Source organism: Anas platyrhynchos, chromosome 1 (assembly GCF_047663525.1).
Source record: "Anas platyrhynchos isolate ZD024472 breed Pekin duck chromosome 1, IASCAAS_PekinDuck_T2T, whole genome shotgun sequence".
Lineage (NCBI taxonomy): Eukaryota > Metazoa > Chordata > Aves > Anseriformes > Anatidae > Anas > Anas platyrhynchos.
The window spans coordinates 55,541,044-55,560,867 of NC_092587.1; the positions used below are offsets into that span (position 1 = coordinate 55,541,044).

The 19,824-nt window shown below is 41.3% G+C and overlaps 1 long non-coding RNA gene across 5 annotated transcripts in view; it reads left to right on the forward strand.

Moving 5' to 3' along the window:
* The window catches only part of LOC106015667 (uncharacterized), a 159,395-nt gene that overhangs the window by 65,136 nt on the left and 74,435 nt on the right, over window positions 1-19,824 (forward strand). Inside the window, exons 3-4 of one of the 5 annotated variants that reach the window (XR_003494973.3) lie at window positions 9,934-10,040; window positions 15,756-15,833. The exons of 3 other annotated variants lie outside the window; for them this stretch is intronic. This is a non-coding gene — a long non-coding RNA (uncharacterized lncRNA). The remainder of the gene's footprint in view (window positions 1-9,933; window positions 10,041-15,755; window positions 15,834-19,824) is intronic. One more of the 5 variants, XR_011809433.1, reaches the window with a different exon arrangement.

Here is a 19,824-nt window from a genome sequence, read left to right on the forward strand (position 1 = left end):
GGTGACAGATTGGACAGGTGAGTGTCCTTTACTCTGATGAAATGTAAGGGGTAGAGAGCGGGAAGTGCTTCTCTTTGTTCCCTTTTCATCCCTCTGTCTGGTGGCTTGCTGGGGCTGTTTGTGCAAAGGAAAACCTCACGCCCTCCTTGTTACCTGATGAGGTGGCAGCTGCTGCATGGGCACAAGAGGCCTTGTGGCCTTGTGGAGAGGACACCTTGCCTATTCAGTCAATATGCACAGATGGGTGCTGCTCTGGCCAAGGGCAGCATTGACATCCTCTCTCGCTTTTAGGTGCTGTCAGTGGCTGTAATTCTGGCTGGACACACACACACAAAAAGGATTTCTTCCAATTTTTTGCTTAGTCTGAATGAGAGAGTGGGTAGTTTATGGGCTGGGAGGAGGTGAACATGATATCTGTATGGAGAGGGAAGGGAAAAAAGATGTGAATGTACACCTTGGATGGAAACCGCCTATTTAATAAAAGGGCTTCCTCTTTTATTCATGATTCCTGATTCGAAAACCAGTTTGAGTTTCATGGAATACTATGAAAAAACACAACGAGAAACTTGGTACTTACTTTTACAAACACTTTATTTTCCCTACTAAGCTTGCCTTAGGCACTAAAAAAGGGACACTCTTCTTGCTTTTACCAGCTCCCCATAGAATAACGGCTTAAAATCTTACTCAGTTCCCAGATGTCATGAGTCAAACGTCCTTGACCCGGCCTCCAGTGTGTTAGTTAAGCATATATGACAGTGTCTGGACTCTCTGCATGTTACTGTGCTACCTTTTATCGGGAAGATTTCAGGCACATGGCAACTGGCTTCAGGGACTGGGATCCTCTGTTTTTTTAAGCCACTTCTTCTGTCCATTTTTTCCAAAAGCTGTATGTAGATACAGCCTTGGAGTTGTCTGCTTCATTTGCCAAGTGAAGCCCAAGAAAGACACACTTTTCTTTGACATTAAAAGTTTTGTCTTTGGTTTGTTATTAAAGCCCCTTTGCATTCAAGAGTCTCATTTCTTGCTGCAGGAGGAGGAAGTGTAGTATTTTGGGGAAAGTCTGATAGTTCCAAACACTCCTTCTGAAAGGACTCATATATTTGGAGGTCCCTGGCTGGGTAAATCAGCCTAGAGACTCTCTGTGCAAAAAAATACACCTCTTATCCCTCCTCAGTTCTATAGTTTTTTTGCCCAGTTAAAAACACACCATTTTGAAAAGATGGGACGTAGCCTTCTGGCAGTGATGTATCTCTGAATGCTCACACCAGCTTCCAAAGAAATACAAGTGTCTCTCCATTAAAAAATACTCTAAAGAAAAGAGAGTGGAGACAGGCACACTCCAAGTTTTCATCTCAGTGAAATATCTTTATTCAACGATCAGACTGACAACACATAACAAGTGAAACCAGAGTATCTCCATAGTCACAGAATATATGCTGCCTGTCTCCACTGCTGACTCTCTCTGGGTAGGCACCTGCTGAGACAACTCTGTAGTCCCATGTCACAAAATCATACATTGCATGTTTGTAAAACTATTCTGTCTTACTTTGTGACTTTAAACCTCTTCACTGCTCACAGGGGCAAGTTGCTTGTCTGTGTGCATTTGAGTTTAAATGAGATGCACACACACAAATTTATAACTTGAAAGCCTCCTTCTGAAGGTTTTATTTTTATTCTGCCTTATTGTATTGTTCTTTTTATTAAAACTGAAGGCAACGCCATCTGAGAAATATATTTTTATTCTTCTATATAGAAAAACATAACAAGCTCTATGGTAGGAAATAGAATGAATAACTGACAACTCTTGAAAGGGGATTAGAAAGCATCAGTGTAATGATGCATAAATCCCATGTTTTGCATACAAAGGTTTCTTCAGAAAAAAATGCAGATTTGATATCAAAATGTTTAAGTAATACTGAAAGACTTTAACATTTTCATATTTTTTTAATACTGAATTGGAAAAAAGTGATATATACTATTTCGTTAACTAAAAAACTAAATATTTTCTTTCTTTGGAATGACTGCTGTTTTGGATTTTCTTTTCTTTGTGTGATAGTAAAATAAAGATGAGTGGCAAAAAATAGAAGCTTGAAATGCAAATGAACATTTTGCAAATTAAAATAGTTCAGCTGACCCCTTTTTCAAATGATTGAGTTGCTGAAATGTAACAAATTATTTATGTTCAAAACAAGAAATGATTTATTTTTAAATTACCAAAGAACGAAGAAGTTATTTTTCTGCCAAGTTCTAATATAATAGCTTTTGTAGCATAGTTTGGGGATATTTTTGCATTTATGCTTGACCTGGAAATGCAGATGATTCTCGTTTGTTACAATTATTGTGCTACCTGTCTAATTTAGTCTATATAATCCTGAATGCAGGAAACACATCTTCCCCTGGGGCTGCTGAGCTCTGAAGGCAACTCCTCACACCAGAAGGCAGCTGTCTGAAGAAAATCATACCGTGTTGATTTTCTCAGCTCCTCCTGCCCATGACAAGCACATCTAGAGGTCTACAAAGCCTATGAGGTTTTTAAGATATGGTGTGCTTTCAGAAAGTGAAGAGTCCTGTATATGCTTACTCAAAATCAACTATCAATGTTTGGGAGCTTTTGGTCCAATATTGCCTGCCTTGAAGAGAAAAACAAAGTGTATTTATGCTGCTGGACAGGAATGGTGCCTGTTCCTGCCCCACTGATCTCTTTTCTGCACAAAGGCAGTAACAGGGCAATGTTCCACCTGGAACTCCAAAGCCTCTCCTTTAGCTCCCACTTCTGTACGTGACACAGAGCTGGAGCTGTCTGGTGTTTATGCATTGCACAGAGGCCACAGCTCACAACACTTCATCTCTCAGGGCTTGTGTTCAGCCAGCTATACAGAGCAAGTCTAGGAGCTCAGGCAGTCAGAGGTCCAGGTGAATAGGTGCACCAGCAGTTGCTGGCTACAGTGCATCTGCCAATTGCCCATGTCGCCTCTGAAGCCTTGTGTCCTTGTAGGTTGTCTTCTATCCTTTATGCCTTACTGGACTCTGACAGACTCCCCCGTGACAGCTGCTGCGATCTTCTCAAAGCTCAACAGCTGGTAATGATCTAGCAGAAAGCCCACACAGCCTGCCTTCTGCAGTCCTTTTAATCTCAGATTTATTAGCCCTGTTGTCTCCAGAGATTTCTCAACAAGCACATAAATTAGAAATATTAATAAAAGGGACACTGTAGGTTTAAACTGATAGCATTTATTAGTTTTTTTTTTTTTGTTTTTTTTTTTTAATGGCACAATTATTATCAATTGACATTTAAAAAGGCATCATAATCCATCAAGGTGAAATGGACTCAGAAAGCTATTTCTCCCAGGCCAAAAATAATAACAACAGAAGCAGAAGGACTGCAAGAGAGAGCACACAAACAGTTTGAATCCAGGTCACTGATTACATATTTTGGAGGTGTTTTTTAGTAACTTCATCCTCTGTTTAACCCATTCTCATATTTCATAATTCTGCTTATCCCCTGCCAGGCCCTTCAACTCCTTTATAGAGATTTTTCTCCAAAAATCTTTAGTTAATCCAGGACTGGGAGCCTGGTTCTTTGCTTCAAACAGAGCAGAAGCTGTTATATGTGGGAAGGGCTGAAGAGATCAAAGGTTGTCCTTTTCATAGCAATTCAGGCCTCTGAGCAGCAATTGCCATGGAGAACTGTCCAGCACGGCCATAAACTGTCTTTGATCCGTCTGCTGTTTTGCAGATGGAAAGTTAAAAATAAAGAGAGAATTTGCTTAATTTAGCCCATCCTTGCAAACATGGGAAGAACAGCCATTTTCTCCCTACCTGCTTGTGAAGGCCACAGAGGCTATTTGTACAGAAATAAAAGCAGCTTTCCAGGAAGGAAAGAAATAAGGAAGGAAGGAAGGAAGGAAGGAAGGAAGGAAGGAAGGAAGGAATGAAGGAATAACAGTAAAACAGAAAGTCCATGACCTCTAACTCATTATTTCAAATTGGTTGCAGTTTGCTAGTGAATGAATGCCCTTAGTGATGCATGAAAATGAACTTTTTGTGTCCCAGAACAGTTCTTCATCATCCAGATGTGCAGAAGGCACCGAGTCCTCCCATGAATCACTAGCACTATGCTGGATTGCTGTTGTTTTGTAGCTGTATCTGCAATTAAAAAAAGTAGGCCTTTATGCATTTTCTACTATGTAGATGCCCAGCAGAGGAGAATATTCTAAACAGTGCCATGGTGAGGTGTCTCATTTTCCAACAGGGAGGAGACTGGCACTTCCAAATGGGCTATTCTCAGAAAAATGCCTGAAAGAAGTGCTCCTAACTTCCATCTGGAGTCACTTGTCTCTCTCCATTATCAAGAGAGAAAGCCTCAACATGTGGTTTAGATTAATTATCAGAAAGTTAGGTGCCTAGAATACAGTACAGTCCTCCCCCCAACCTTCAAATTTACTGTACAATTTTCTGATTGCATCTCTTTCAAAGAATTACTTTTTTTTTTTTTTTTTTTTTTTTTTGTCCTGTATGCTTAACTACACGTGCACTGGATTGTTTTGTTTTGGTAGACAGATTTTTTTTTTTTTCTTTTTTTTTTTTCAGTGTGCTTGTATGAAAAACTGCACACACACAAAGTGAACCTAGTAGTAGGCAGATGTCAATGAGGTTAAGCTGCCTACCAGTGTCTTGGCTGAATGGGAATTATTTATACTATACTGTTGGGGTGGAGCTGCCAACTATAGTCATCATTCCTCAGGAGACTGGTCCAGAGTCATTCACATTCTGGCTACAGGCATATGGAAAGTAGATTTCTTGTCCTAGGAGTATTTTGAGATTTCAAGAGATGCTACTACACCAAATTGATGTGAAAAGTCAAACTGTCAAGGGCTCTCCTCCACTCCCCCACCCCCAAACAACCAGCAACCAATCAAAAAAACAACCCCCAAAACTACTTTTATTTTCAGTTCTTTGGTCTCAGCTCAATAAAACCCCTTAGTTTTGATCATTATTAAATATTCTGTCTTGCTATTGATCTTTCAATTATATATTCACTTAATTTTTAAATAAAGATGTAATCTCAAACAAGGTAAATTAACCTTTTCTAAAACTACTGGAGCAATGTGTTTCAACAATCTGAAGGGTTTTCAAAATCTTTTTGAAAAATGAAAACTCGTTTGAAAAATGAATAGTGAATAAAAACAACAGCAGCCTGGTAGTGTACTGTAGTGCTCTGTGTGTGCATAGTAAACGCATGTGTTTGCTGCTGACTGAGTATCCTGGTCACTTCAGTGCAACTGGAAAATCAACTGTTTGCCAAAAAACTAATTATGTATGATTTTCCTAAAACATATTTATATTTTGTTATATTATGTATGCTTTTCCTAAAGCATCTGTCTGTCCTGATTAACAAGTGGCACAGTTAGCCACCTAGTCATGTTACACAGTTAAATCCATTCTGTTTTCAAAGTCTTTTCCTCTATTTCTGTACCTATTTTCACAATCCAGCAGTCCAGTCTGTGAGGCATCCTGGAAAGCAGTTGCAGCATGTATACAGATAATTTATGTGGGAATAAATACATTCTGTATTGCATGCATAATAGGGTTTTTATCTCTCTGGGATGGTCACGGACTGCAGTGTGTGCAAGCTTGACAATCTTACCTTTCTCAACAATTGCTTTGATTTCTACAAGGGAAAAAGAAAAAAAGAAAAAAGAAAAAAGGAAAAAAAAAAAGTTATATAAAGTTTCCAGACAGCTCTGGTACCTTGTAAGTATTTTAACTAGTCTACACCTTTCATATGATAGGCTTTGCAAATGGTTTTGTGAAGCAGTGTTTTAGTTAATAGTAATTAATTCAAATGTTGAGACAGACAGATCCAATATTATATGATCACCGCTTGAATCATTTCTTCTCTCAAAGTCAAGCAGGAGAGGGCAGCGTGTCCTGCAGAACAGCACATCTGGGCTGGTACAGACCCGGTGGGGACAGGAAAATTGTCTTACATCCTTGTCCTCCATTTTAAGTTGAGTCATCCCCATGGTGAACAGATGTCACTGGGTGAGAAGTGATACTTTTATGCATCTGATTTCAATGCAAAGATTCTCCCACAGTTACCTGACACAGTAAATCCCATGATTTACAAGCCAAGAACAACCTTGAATTTTTGTATATATGGGCTTCTGCAGCTTTGCAGGATGGAAAAGAAATACAGAAATATCTACAGAAAAAACATCCAGTAAATTAAAATCAGTTAAAGGTGGGCCACTAAAGCCTTTTTTTCAGGTGATTCATTCTAGAAACCACAGGAGAAGCTGAGAGTTGTCCTAGCTGTTATAAACTTCACACTTCCCAGGGCCTAGACATGCAGTTTTAGAGAAACGAATAATGGCTTACAATCATTCATGGTTATTCTTGTAGGATATCCCAAGCCCTACTTATTCAAACAAGGTGTAGTGAGTAAAGTGATTGTGATCCATGCTCTGCTGAGCCAAACAGCCTCTTGCCTGATGAGACCTTAAGTGTAGTTTCAGGACAAGCTAGGAGCCAGGATGGTTTGTAGTGTCAAATTTCTCTGTAGGTCCTGAACAGAAATAGCAGGAGGGCATGAAGATGTTTCCTCAGAACTATACAAAGGGAGTCCCAAGAGAATAAGCCCTGCGTTGACAGTGAAGTGAGAGCAGTAGACAAAAAAGACTTGGAGAAGATATTGGGCAAGAGCACGATACATTGGCAGAGCAGACTGGGAGATATTATCCTTGCAGCCTGTCCTGTCAACACATCATCCTTGTCAGTTCTAAAATTCAGGTCAAACTCCATGAAGAGATAGCAAAAGAAATTGCACTGTAGTGATTCATTAGTTCTGCTTACAAAACTTGGAGAAAATGTGACTTCTAAATTCAGACAATACATCAAAATTTCAGCCTCTGCCAGGGACAGTTGTGTCAGGCTGGCCAGATGGCAGGATGGCAAAGCAAGCAAACCATCCACTGAGGTCCTGCAGCAACTTGGGGAAGCACAAGATATCTGTGTACAGACTAGAGAAGGAAAAACAGCATCTGCAGGTGCACCAGGTACACCAAAGGAGATGGTCATCCACTTACTGAGGAGATATGACTCCTTCTTGCCTGGAAGTGCTCGCCACTCCTGAGCCAGCCCTCTCCCAGGCTCCTTCCCTCCACTTTGGTAGCATTGCAACTTTACTCAGCCTCTCCCTGGGGATTCTAAGAAAATGATGAAGTGCACAATATTCCTAAGCTTTCAGCGTTTTGTTTTATTTAATGGGCTCCAGTGGGAGCTCCTATTAATCCACTCTGGAGAGAAGAGCTTTTGTTGTTGTTACTGTTGTTGTTTCTGTTGTTTGCCCCCTTCTGCCTGAGGCAGGTCATGAATTATGTGTCTGACGTTTTTCCTCAGCCCCTGGACTTCCCTCTAATGTCCCACAGGGGCCCATTAAGACCTTCCTTGCCACATCCCTCCAGAGAAAGGCCAAATGCTGAAGTGGCATAGGCAGGGGAAGAGGGAGGCTCTTGTGGCTCAGAGAATAGCAGGATCTTTGGAGTTGTGCAGCAAGCCACCATTAGGATTTGGATAAAGGCAGGACATCTCTGTAGCTACAAGAGCCTGTGTGGATCTGCAGGGGGACTGAGATGCATAACTGCATGTCTGATTACAGGGCAGAAGTGTGTTTTGGGTGTCTTTCTTTCTCAAATTGCCCTCTGTATCATGGTATTTCCACTCATTTAGTTGCACAAGAACTTAAACTTCAAGGAAATGGGTGCTTTTGACCTGGAGCTGACAGCAGGTCCTTTTGTGGATCTAGACCACAAACTACACACACCAAAGTTTACTACACATCCAAAGTTTAGCCCCAGCTGCTAAAGCTGCCTAAACCTTTGAGGCAGAAAAGCCCTAGTTTTGTTCCCCTAAGTGACATCTGACATAGCTGCTTTTGTGTATTTTGAGTGAAATTATACAAGAAGCCATCCCATCTGTTTCATAACCATAGAATTTTTAAATGTACTTCTGTATTTTCTAATGTGACAGTGACATAGACTATGAAAACTGGGTTACACAGGTGCTTCCCTTCCCTTCCCTTCCCTTCCCTTCCCTTCCCTTCCCTTCCCTTCCCTTCCCTTCCCTTCCCTTCCCTTCCCTTCCCTTCCCTTCCCTTCCCTTCCCTTCCCTTCCCTTCCCTTCCCTTCCCTTCCCTTCCCTTCCCTTCCCTTCCCTTCCCTTCCCTTCCCTTCCCTTCCCTTCCCTTCCGTACTAAGATAGAAAACTTTCTGTAGTAGTGTGCCAACCTGGCTTCTCTTCAAGTGCTCTCTCTGCTTTTTATCCATAAAATTACATACTGGAAAGTCCCTCTAAAGAACATAATCAGCTGAGGCTGCAGAGTCAAGTACTGGAAAGCTAAAGCAATGCCAGACTTAAGATTGCTTTTGCTCATACATTAAGCGAAAAACGCATTAGGATGTACTAAAGACTGTTGGAGAAGTTTGGACTCTTGCAGTAGGTGGAAGGATCTGTTTCACAAGCAGGACTGATAAATTAACTGAGAAGTGATTTATTTGCATGAACTATCCCTCACCCGTGGTACCAAAATCCCCTTCCCTCTGTTGATTTTGTCCATTTCTGTGTCCTCTACAACTTCCAGGAGGCAGTAAAACCACAGTGTCTGTGGCACGCGACACAGCACTCTGCAGCAGACAAGGGAAGAGGAGGAGGCAGATAGGGATTTAGTTCCCTGGTTCAGACAACCTCTGAGAGGGATGAAAGAGCATTTTTCAGCCCAGAAGGCAACAGAGGAGTTTTGAGCCTGACACTTGTGTTCAGGAGCTTCTAGATGGATCACAGCTCTCTGTGGTTTGTTCATGGCTTATTCAGTCTCCTTTGGTGATGAGCTGTCAGTCACTGCCAGCAAGGCACTGAAAAAGAGCTATAAAAGTAGTGCTATTTTCTGACCCAGTAAAGGTTTACATGGACAACTCTAAGAAGAAAAGGAAAATTTACCCACCCCAGGTCAACAGAGGGCAGAGCAGCTGAACAATGCATGGCCAAAGTAAGGCAATGAGAAGCCCTCTTGCCTACCTAAAGTGAAATCTGGCTGTGGACAGGTGAGGGCTGTCAGGGGCAGCTAGTACAGATGCTGTCCCTCTTCCCTCACACCTGTCTAGACTACTGGCAATGTAACAAAGCGGTGAGTTTCCTCACTGGCTAAATACTTAAGCTTATTCACACCTTATGTTGTCAAAAATAAAACTAATTTGCTGAAATGTTCCGTTTAGTTCTATTATTATGGGAGTAAGCTTTGAAAAATGAAAATGTTTTCAGATTGTTGGTGTTCTTTTTATGAACTTTATGAAAATATCATAAAAAACAAACAAACAAACAAAAACTCTACCACCTTCTGTATTTATTTATGAAAAAAGTCCCTTTAATTTCCCTTTAGCTTTAGGTACAGACCTTCCCTCTGCTGGACACTGACAGCAGACTCAAGCAGATGTTGCTCTATCCTTGACATGCACGCTGAAATTCCATCTTTCCCTCATAGCCAGGAGGTAAAAAAGCATTTTTCAATAATGAAAAGAGAGATGTTGTTGTCACCAAAGCAGAGCTGGAGCCCCAGACACATGCCTATGCATTAATCTATCATGGGCATCATGTATATTTGTTCCTCCTGGCTCTTGCAAAAGCAGGTAGAGACTTGGATGTGCTTTAGCCACAGGAACTTCCCTGCAGACATCAGATACTAATTGCAATACCTATGCTGTTGACATGACTGGGTAAATATACAATACAATCATTGTCAGCTTTGTTTTTGTTTGTGTGTTTGTTTTACAAATAATTTCCTAAATTTGGTTTACGTGCTAATACACCAGTGGTAGAGACAAGATGAGGTTGAGAATCAGTTCATAATTACCTATCACTTTCTATTTTGGTTAACAGGTTTCTTTTACTCACTCAAGGAACCATGAAGAACATGGAGTGCAAACTCATATTACTTCACATCTCCAAATCTGTCACCTTTAAATCAGTGCTTGTTAATAAAACAGGTAAGCTCTCACTTAACTAACAATAGTGATACAGGAAGTACATCTAGCTCCCATTTCACATCCTGACATTGGTTGTTAGGAGTGTTGCTAAATACACAAAACTCTACTGCCAAGGACATTAAAAGGAATTTGAATGCTGGATTCAAGCAGCCTCCCGCATATAGCTGAAGATCTATAATTTCACTTAATCATTTAACTAAAGTTGAAACATTAGAAAGTTCCTTTGATTGATATGGCAGTTGGAACAAGTTTGCAGCATATCAGTGCTTCTTCATTAATAACCAAGTGTTAGAACTACCAAATGCATCTGAAATATTCATTTTCTGCAACTGTATTTTAAATTCAAGCATTCTGAAGATGCACAGTTTGGACTTGGGGTTTAAAGCTTTTAATAGAGATATCACATTTCAATAAAAATCCACCTCAGGCACAACAAGCTAAATGGCTAATATTCAGTTAGCTCCACCTTAATTTATCAAGGCTATGCAGCACTAAAAAGATTGCATGCACACACACAAACATAGTCATACGTAGCCAAGAACTGTTTTCTCTTGGTAATGCAAAGTAATAGAGATACAGATGGCATAATACAATTCACAAAAAAAATGTAAGACAGCTGGCACTGAATGTGTTTGAAATAGGGTAGTGAGCATACTGGGAGGATGTAATAGAGTAGAGGATGCGACAAGAGACCATGTCAGTGCAGACATGCCCAAGCCAATGTCCAGCAGAGCCAATGTGCCCCATGTGACTGTGCAGCACCATGCAGATGACCTGTCTGGATGTACAAATAGCATATCTGCTCATGTGGAGCATCCGCAGGTGACTCTGCACAGTTAAGATCCAGCTTGGGTAATAGGCATGCAGAGAATCAAGGAGAGCTGCAGCATAATCTCTTTATTTCCTGATTCACCATCAGAAAAGATGCTCTCAAACTTCCACAAAAACCCTTCCACAAAAATCCTTCCATTAAGACATTTTCACCACGTGTCACTGAGTTAATCACATCCAGAACACTTCAGTTCAAAGAAATGCAAGAGTCTCTGTGGACCTGCAAGACTCTTTTTTTTTTTTTTTTTTTTTTTTTTTGTAACAAAAAAGACAGGCAAACAATGTCTTAAACGTCATGTCCAAGCTGGTTGTTTAACCTGACTTGTGTCTGCCGGCTGGCAGTTGCTTTTTAGTGCTAATGGCCAGCTTCTCCTCCCACTTCTGTCTCCACAGTGAATTGTTGACAAATCTTTCCAGCAACCTTTTAAAAGACCAAATGCATACAAAGTGTTTTAGAGTGAGAAAGAGAGAGACGGTGAGAGAATCTACACAGGCTTGTGGCTGTGATAAGTGCAGTTTGAGAGTATTTTTATTTTCTTCCAGAGAGAAAGAAGGGGGGGGGTGGGGGAGGAATGACTACAAGCATGTGTTTAGCTACTTTCTGCATGACAAAACACGGCCAACAAATTATCTGCCTACTTTTTTATGTTCGTGCAACCAAGATTCTTGCCTAGGGTGCTGGCTTAGTATCTCTGGACCACAGCTCAAGTGCTGGACTTTAAGTGCACTGAAGACCTTTACATGTGGAGGAAGTCACGCTAATGCACCTTCTGCATTGCTCATGTAGGCTTAGTTCATGGCTGACAAAATCAGTAGAGTTTGACTCAAATTAATAGAGTACAGTGGGAACATTTGAGGGTACACAATCAAAAGGAGCGGATCCATTTGCAATTTGTGCAGTGTACCTGAATCTCATGGTGACTGGCCTGAAATGCTAATCAGGTCAGGTTTTGCTTTTTTGGCTTATTACTGCAAGTTTTACAAGGCTTTCTGATTGAGGATGATTTAATGCCTCATTTGGCACCTGAAGTTTCACCCACACCAAACAGTGTTTGTACTACATCAGAGGAAAGGGGAATGGCTCTGTGTCTGCACAGCCCTTCCTCCACATCATGGCTGCACTCAACCTTGCAATAGGTCTTCTCTATGCACAGCTGATACATGTAGCCTTCAGACCAATAGTCTGCAGTCACAAATACAGATTGGAAGCTGTGGATTAGGAAATATGCTCCAAATGCATGTGATGAAATTTTATACTAATGTGTGGACTGCAGATGTATTATTCACTGGATTTGTAGTCTGCATTTGCTTAATTCTCCTAAATGTAGCTTCCACCTGGACTCCTCAAGGCACTAGGCTGAGATTACAGAGCACTTTAGCACTTAAGAACACCCTTGTGCTAGGTGTTGTACAAGTACAGAACAAGGAAACACTTTTGAATGACGAGAGGTGCCCAATGAATGTAGTGATGTTATGAAAATAAAAATGTTACAGAAATCTTGTTATGTCTTCATGCTGTCCCTGGTGGAATGGGCTGCACTGAAATGAGCTAAGCCATAGCTGTAGTTTGACCATTTATACCTGAACTTCCTTCTAGGTGCATCATGTCAGCACCATGTAGTGCACAGATGTATAGGCTAGCTTCAAACACATAGGTTTGTGCAGGTAGTATTGTTCTGAACTTTGCTTTGCTGAGATGCTGTTTCTAAGACCCCTGGAAACACCTGGGTTAGCACAGTATTCCAAACAGGCTACTTAGTTTTACTCCAAGGAGTGTGCCTAGTGAATGAGTTATCTCTTACAGCATTGACTCTTGTACGAACAACACACAATGCTGCCCAGAAAGAGGGAGGTGAACCCTCAGTTCTCCATGCCCTCTCAGAGCAAGTGAAGAAAAAACTAGAAAGCTACTCCTTTTTTTGGCATTTCTCAGTCTGCACTGTACACCACAGATAGCTAGTCTGCCAGCAGCTAACAGCATGCTAACAAAAGCCCTAAGCTCTGAGTTATGGCAGAGAAGTTCCCAGACGAAAAGAACTACCATGTTAGGATCCTGGGCTCCTCGTTCATTATCTATTCCTCTTCAAGAGCTCCCAGTTCCATTTTCTCCACCCACCTCCCTTTGGGAAGAGCAAACAGGATTTATTTTTTTTTCCTGTAAATGTATTCATCTCCTGCTGCTGCTGGACTCCACTTAAGTTCCACAGCATTGTGATGGTGCCACGACATGGGAAGGGATTACAGCAGTAAGTGCAGCAGGGAGTCACTGGCATTACTAGCGGGAGTTGGAATCGGGAACTGTACCACTGCCGCACCCCTCTCCAAAAGCTTCAAACTTTAAGCTCCGGGAGCGCATCCTGCACTGCCCGTGATATCTAGGAGCTTTATCTCGCAGCCACCTGGCCCCCTAGCCAGGCAGCCTCCTTCCCTCCCTCCGAGCGGTCTGTTTCCTGCTTCCTCCCTCATTAACACCGAGGCGTGGTTGTTACCGTGACCGCGCCGAGCCGGCCACAGGGCGGCCATGTCCACCGGCGGCCGCCAGAGGGCGCCGTGCACCCGGCCGGGCCCCGGAACGGCCGATGGGCTGGTCCGAGCCCTGCCGCGCCCAGGCGGGGGACGAGGGAGCCGGGGCGCCCGCGGGACTCCGCCCGCCGCAGGGGCGCGAGGAGCTTGTCCGGGAGACCTGAGCGGGAAGTGGAAAATTTCCATGTCGTCCCCCGCTGGGGTCAGGAGGCACGGCTCCTGGAATGGACAAAAGTAGACAGGGAGAAGGTGTGGATGAGCGCTATCTAGCAACTTCTAGATGTCTCTAGAAGCAGCTGGAGGGCAGCCATATGGCTTGGGTACCCCAGAGCTGTAGGGTGGTGTAGGGACTGTCAGGGTGTCCTGGTGCTTTAACAGGTTAGGAGGTAGGGGAAGTTTCATGGCAGCTGCAGGTGGTTGGTGTAGTTCCACAGGCACTACTCAGCATGCCACTAAACCCTCTCTTTCAAAAGTAGTTGAATAGTGAATTGGCATAGCCGGCTGCTGACATAACATTATTTACAGCAGTCAAAACTAAAACTGTTTGTGAAGGCTTGCAGAAGGAGCCTGAAATACTGAGTGATTGGGTAATAAAATGGCAGATGAAATTCATTGTCAATAAATGCAGACTAATGCATATGGAGGAGAACAACCTTAACTGTACGTGCACAGTGATGGACTCTAAATGAGCTATTACCACTCAGAAGACAGATTTTAGAATCATTACATATAATTCTTCCTAAACATCAGCTCAAAGCTAGCAGTGGTCAAAAAGACAAATGGAATATTAGAAATTATTAGGAAAGAAATGGAGAACATAGTAAAAAACATTCTTTTTGTTACCATGCAGACCTGTGCTGTGTTCTCTTCTTGAATGCTATATACAGTTCTGGTCTCCTGTTAGGAAAAAAAAAAAAAAAGGGCAAAAAAATCTTGAGGTAGGTGCGGAAAGTACAGTATTAGAAAATTTATAAAGAGGGTGACAAGGTTGACAGGAGGGAGGGAACAATTTATTAGACAACAGGTTTAGTAGAAGTGCCATAGGTATTCAGGAGACAATGACAGTGTGGAGCTCGTTGCCATGGGAAATTTTGAAAGCCCCAACTGTAATGAAATTAAAACAACAACAACAAATAAAACTGAGGGCATTAGGCCAACCAAAGGCTAAATTTTTGGAGTGATGCAGTTACAATTACAAGCTCAGAGCTCAGGAAGTAGTGTAGTTTCTAGCTCCTGGAAATGTATATTGGGATTGGGGTAATCACTCTATCCCAGCACTACTTCTAAAGTTCTCTCTGTTTTTTTTTTTTTTTTTTTTTTTTTTTTTTTTCTTTCTTTCCCATTTATTTATTTATTTAAAAATTTTATCTGTTGGGCTGCATAGACCTTTGCCTTGAACCAGCATGGGCATACTTATATTATTATGCTACAGATACAGAAAGATTTTGGTCCTAAGGAAAACCAATGGCAGAATTCATTGATTTAAAGAATAGGGAAATCAGTTCTGCCACTAGCTGGGTCATGTCTCACTGTGCGAGGTGTTGCATTGATTGAAGCAAGACTGCTGGCACAGCATGAGCAGCTTATAAGAGGTAGCTTTGAGCTACGCAGAAAGTATCAGTGACTAAGAGTGGGATTCATTTCAGCTAACTTTAGCTGGTGTTAAGAGCTAGGTGCTTATTCTTTAGGCAGCTGAGGTACTTCTTCCTGTCGCAGTATTTCCACAGTATCAGATTTGCCAAAGGAAACAAGGAAAAAACACATATCATGTTCCCAGAAAGAAAACCAATGAAAACATTAAGTCACCTCGGCTGCTTTTCAACACCTGAAATAAGAAATTAATATGGTGGGGTATGGACATCTTGGGGTAAAGACATGAAGTAAGAACTTGATTTCCCCAACAAAAATAAATGAGACACTTTGCTATCGGCATGTAACAGAGTACAGATGTAACAGATGTCTCAGAGACAGGACAAGTGAATAAAAGACCAGAAATAGTATTTGCATTAGAAACATAAATATTTTAGTTTGGTACAGGACTACAGAATAAGTATCCCCCTTTAGGATATTAGTGAAATGCTGGAGAGTTGCAACTGCTTTTTCTAGCCAGGGTTGCATCCCCAGAAAGAGCTACTAGTGAGGAAACAGGAAGTAGTACTCCTCAGAACTGGGTCCTAACTACTAGAACAAGCATTATTTAGATCAATAGTAGACCAAAGCAAAGCAGAATGTTGCAGAAGACAGTACAAAAGAAAATATACTTGGCAGGAAGAAGGGGAGTAGGTCTGGGGGTTGGTAATCAGGATCTGTTCCAAGGATATTGAATCTCTCTCTTTTTTTTTTTTTTAATTGCTTATGTAGTGGCTGGTCTCCAGTTCTTCCCCTTGCAGTGAGACTTTTTTGTTTGCAAGAGAAAAGCATAATGGATCAGACGTTTGAGTAAGTAATGAAAACCTAGCATATTTGTTCCAGAAACAATTACGAAAAATGGCAGACAGCATTTTAAAATCCTGAAAAACTTAACAGCTTAGGCATGTGAAGTGCCCCATTCTCCCATTCTCTCCAAATCTCAAGCCTTATTTACTTTGTTTTTAAATGGCCATTCAGTAAAATTTTGTTGTTGTTTGTTTGTTTTGGGGGAATAAATATATATATACTTATTTATATATTTATAAGCAGAAAGGAAAGTAAAGGGATAATCTTTTCAGAGGTGAGTACATAGGGCCTGCCAGTCAGCTGGTTTCTTTGGTATACTCAGTTAGTTCATATTAATTATCATGTATTGCAGTGGTGCTTAGCAGCTGCCACTGAAATTGAAGTTCCCTTGTGCTGGATCTGTAAAAACATGAAGGAAGAGTCCTAGCTTTGAAGCCATCAGAGCTTAACTAGATAAGAGAAGCCATGACAGTGAGGAGGAGACATGCCTCCACAGTTTAATTTCTTTGACTAGCCTTTTAATTTGTAAAGGAACATCCGCCCAAAACAGTGCTTGATTAGAAGAAATCTCTGGCCAAGCTAGTGCCTTGAAACAGTCCAGGGCAGTACTTACCACACAGTGACCCTAGAACAAGCTCCAGATCCAGAAAATGCTTACAAATGGGGTGCTGTACCTGTACCAAGTCCCTCTTGTGACCCAGGCCAGTATGGGAGAGCTGACATGCTGGTGTGGTTTCTACCTCTACAGCAAGTCTGTGGAGAATTGGCAGAAGCACCATCACCCATCTTGCCTGGAGTGATAAACATGCACCTGAACCAGCCTACATGTCCCAAATGAAGAAGTCCCCTGTACACCTTAACCACAAATGTGGGCACATCTAATTGTTTGCCATTGGAGCAGTGGAACATAAGCTCTAGGAAGAAATCATACATATTTTTTTTCAGTGTATGTTGGTTTTAGCTACACTTATTGTTTCTATATGGTTTCTGGGTATCACGTTCTTTTTGTTAAAAAAAGAAAAAAAAGTTGCCATTAGTGCTCAATGTTATTGCAATATGATTGTAATGCATGCATTAACAATGCATAGGTAGATTAGATATTTAACATTCAGTTGTAGTTCTGGCACAGTTTGAGGGCATGAACTGTAGCCAAGAATATATGGATTCTTAAAACTGTTTCCTGTGCTAAATCTCAGCATCAGCCTGTCCATAAGTAATGAGGAGAAGGACGATGTAAAATAATGGCATTGTTCAAATTGTGTCACCTCTCCCTTCCCCACATTTTTTAAAGAAATGTATTGCAAACATTCATAATGAACCCAGCTATCTTTCTCATGTCTTTCTTTCTTCCTCATCCTGATGGAATCAGTGCTCTATATTACTCTTTAGATTCAAGAGATTATAGCAATCTTCTCTGTTTTTTCATTAGTTGAGCTGATTCTGTGCAAAAGCTGTTTAAGATTCATGAATGATTTTGCCTCTGCAAAGAATAGGAATGCAGCTGAGGGGGGATAAAAAAGAGAGATGTCCAATATTCCATTTTGACCATGGGATACTGATGAGAAACATGTACACAATTAACTTACAGTGAAATATAACAATTTATTCCTTCAAGACTGTTCCCACAAATTGTGGTGTGCCCAGGTCACTGCATCCAAGCCACTTGCATGAGCAGAGTGTTGATGTACAGGCATACTCATGCTTTACTGGGTCTCTGTGGAGACAAGCTCCCAGCTTATGTCCATACATTTTCCCCTAACTTGGACTGTTTAGGTCTGTGGTTTCTGCTGCTAGGCAACATTATTCCAGGCCAAAGTTTCTTATTGTCTCATTGCAGAAACCTTGAAGACAGGACAAATCTCCTGTTCTGTTGGTTGTTCATCCTGAAAGTGGGAGGGAGATGGATCTCCTGTCTTCCCACAGGTCAGCTAAATAGGTGGTCCTGCCTGGGGCATGCGGTATGGGTGCCTGGCCAACTCTCCATACTTCAGCAAAGGGTGGACTTGGCCTTGGTAATTCATAGGCCTCATGTCTGCCTATGGTTCACACCTCTGAGAGGATGCAGAGATCATTTTAACTAAGTAATAGTAGGCCTATTGTCATAGACATCTCATAGCAACAAGAACAGGATAAGTAAAAAGGTTCCTACTCTACTGGGCTTAAAGGTTCCAGTTACAACAGTCCAATGTGGTGCAGTACAATGCCTTTGTGCCTCCTGATCCTCCAGGCAATAGGAGAGACTGATGTGAATGATTCACACATTCTAGATCTGTTCAAGAGACCACCGCTCCCAGTACTGTGTAATGTCTGCTTCTCCACCGAGGCCTGCTTGTCAGAAGTGTTTGCAAATAACACAGGTCTATCCTCCCTCCAAGCTCATCCTATTTCTGTAAGGAGTGTAGCACTGAACAGATAGTCTGAAGTATTACCTTCAGGCTTATGTTTAGGTACATTCATTACTCTCATTACTTCATTACTTTCTTGGATCAGGGCCTTAGCACCCTGCAGTCACCAAGTGAACAGCCCTAATGTGAAGCCAGTGCCAGCTCTGAGTGGCTAAGCAACAGAACTGGCACATTATATTGATGCTATCTTCTTCATTAAGAAAGATGATTCGAATATCATTATTTCTTGAAAAGCATCCAGCCTGTGAAAAGATTCAGACGCTGTTGATCAAGTTACCATGGATTTCTTTTGAGACATTCAAGCTATTAAGAACAAGAATGTTTTGTCTGAAATGCTATACAGAAACCTACCGATAGAAATAATCACTTGCTAGCTGTTACCTTTCATCTTTTGTACACGAGTAGAAGTTTACCATGTTTCTAATTAAAGTGAATTAGATGAATTTGTCCTAGCAAATCAGGGCATTCAGAGCATAAATGTTTTCTAGAAAGGGAGGAGTGAAAGGGTCTTCAAACAGAGTCCAGATGAAAAGATTGTGAAGATGGACAGACATGAGTCGTAAAGAAGGGGTACTGTACTGTGTCCTTCATACCTCTGTTTAATGTTTTATCTTCTTGTACAAAGGAAATTAGTAACATTGTACCACCGGCAGTAGCACATCTTCATTTGAGAACATAACTTATTGGAGCTTTTTAAAGAACTACTCACAAGTGCATATAATGGGGATTGAAGCCTTTGAGGCACTCTGGAACATGTAGGGTCTATCAGCCACAAAAAGGTCATTTCTGAAAAGCTTCCCAAATAACCTCTGTAACACAACTGTAACTATAGAAGTAATTATTTTTGCTATGTGTTGCCAATAAAACAAAGAGGGACTAATCTCAAAAATGTATATGTGCTTTGGTTCTCATTTACAAAAAAAAAAAAAAAAAAGCTTTTTACAAACTGTAGTAGTGTAAAATTGATGAAGATGTGAACAAAATTTAAGGAAGTGGGTCAAGGGAAGCAGTGGCTCTCCAAGCTGTGACTAAGAATTTACGTGGGATTGGTAAATGCTATAAGCAGACCTGCAGACCCATCAACCATCCTCCCTCTAAATCTATCCCTGATGTAACATCAAGGAAAAATGTAAAAAGAAAATAATATTTACTTTCACCTTAAGGTCCTACTTCATTGTAGGGATAATGGAAATAAGAATCAACGTCTTCACACATGAAAGTGATACTTGTTACTGTAAGCCTTTGCCCTGTCTTCCTCAGGGTTATGAGGAGTAACTGTGCCTGGTAGCACAATTGCAGAATCTCTCTCTGAAGCTGTTTGAGGTTTCAAAATTGTTTCAATCCTTCCCCAGGTTTTGAGAAAGGTTAACACAAATATCTCCTCTGTAATTTTTAATCTAGAGGACACTTAAATGCTGAAACCGAGAAAAGCCCAGATTTCACTCACCTCTCTGAATGCAGCTTGCTCTGGGGCAGAATACAGTCACTTTTTAACAGGCTGTAACACAACTGCTTAATTGGCTGGGGCAGGACAGGAGGTGACTGAAAATGTGAGAATGACTCCTTGGTGAATGTTCCCTCCCCCTCTT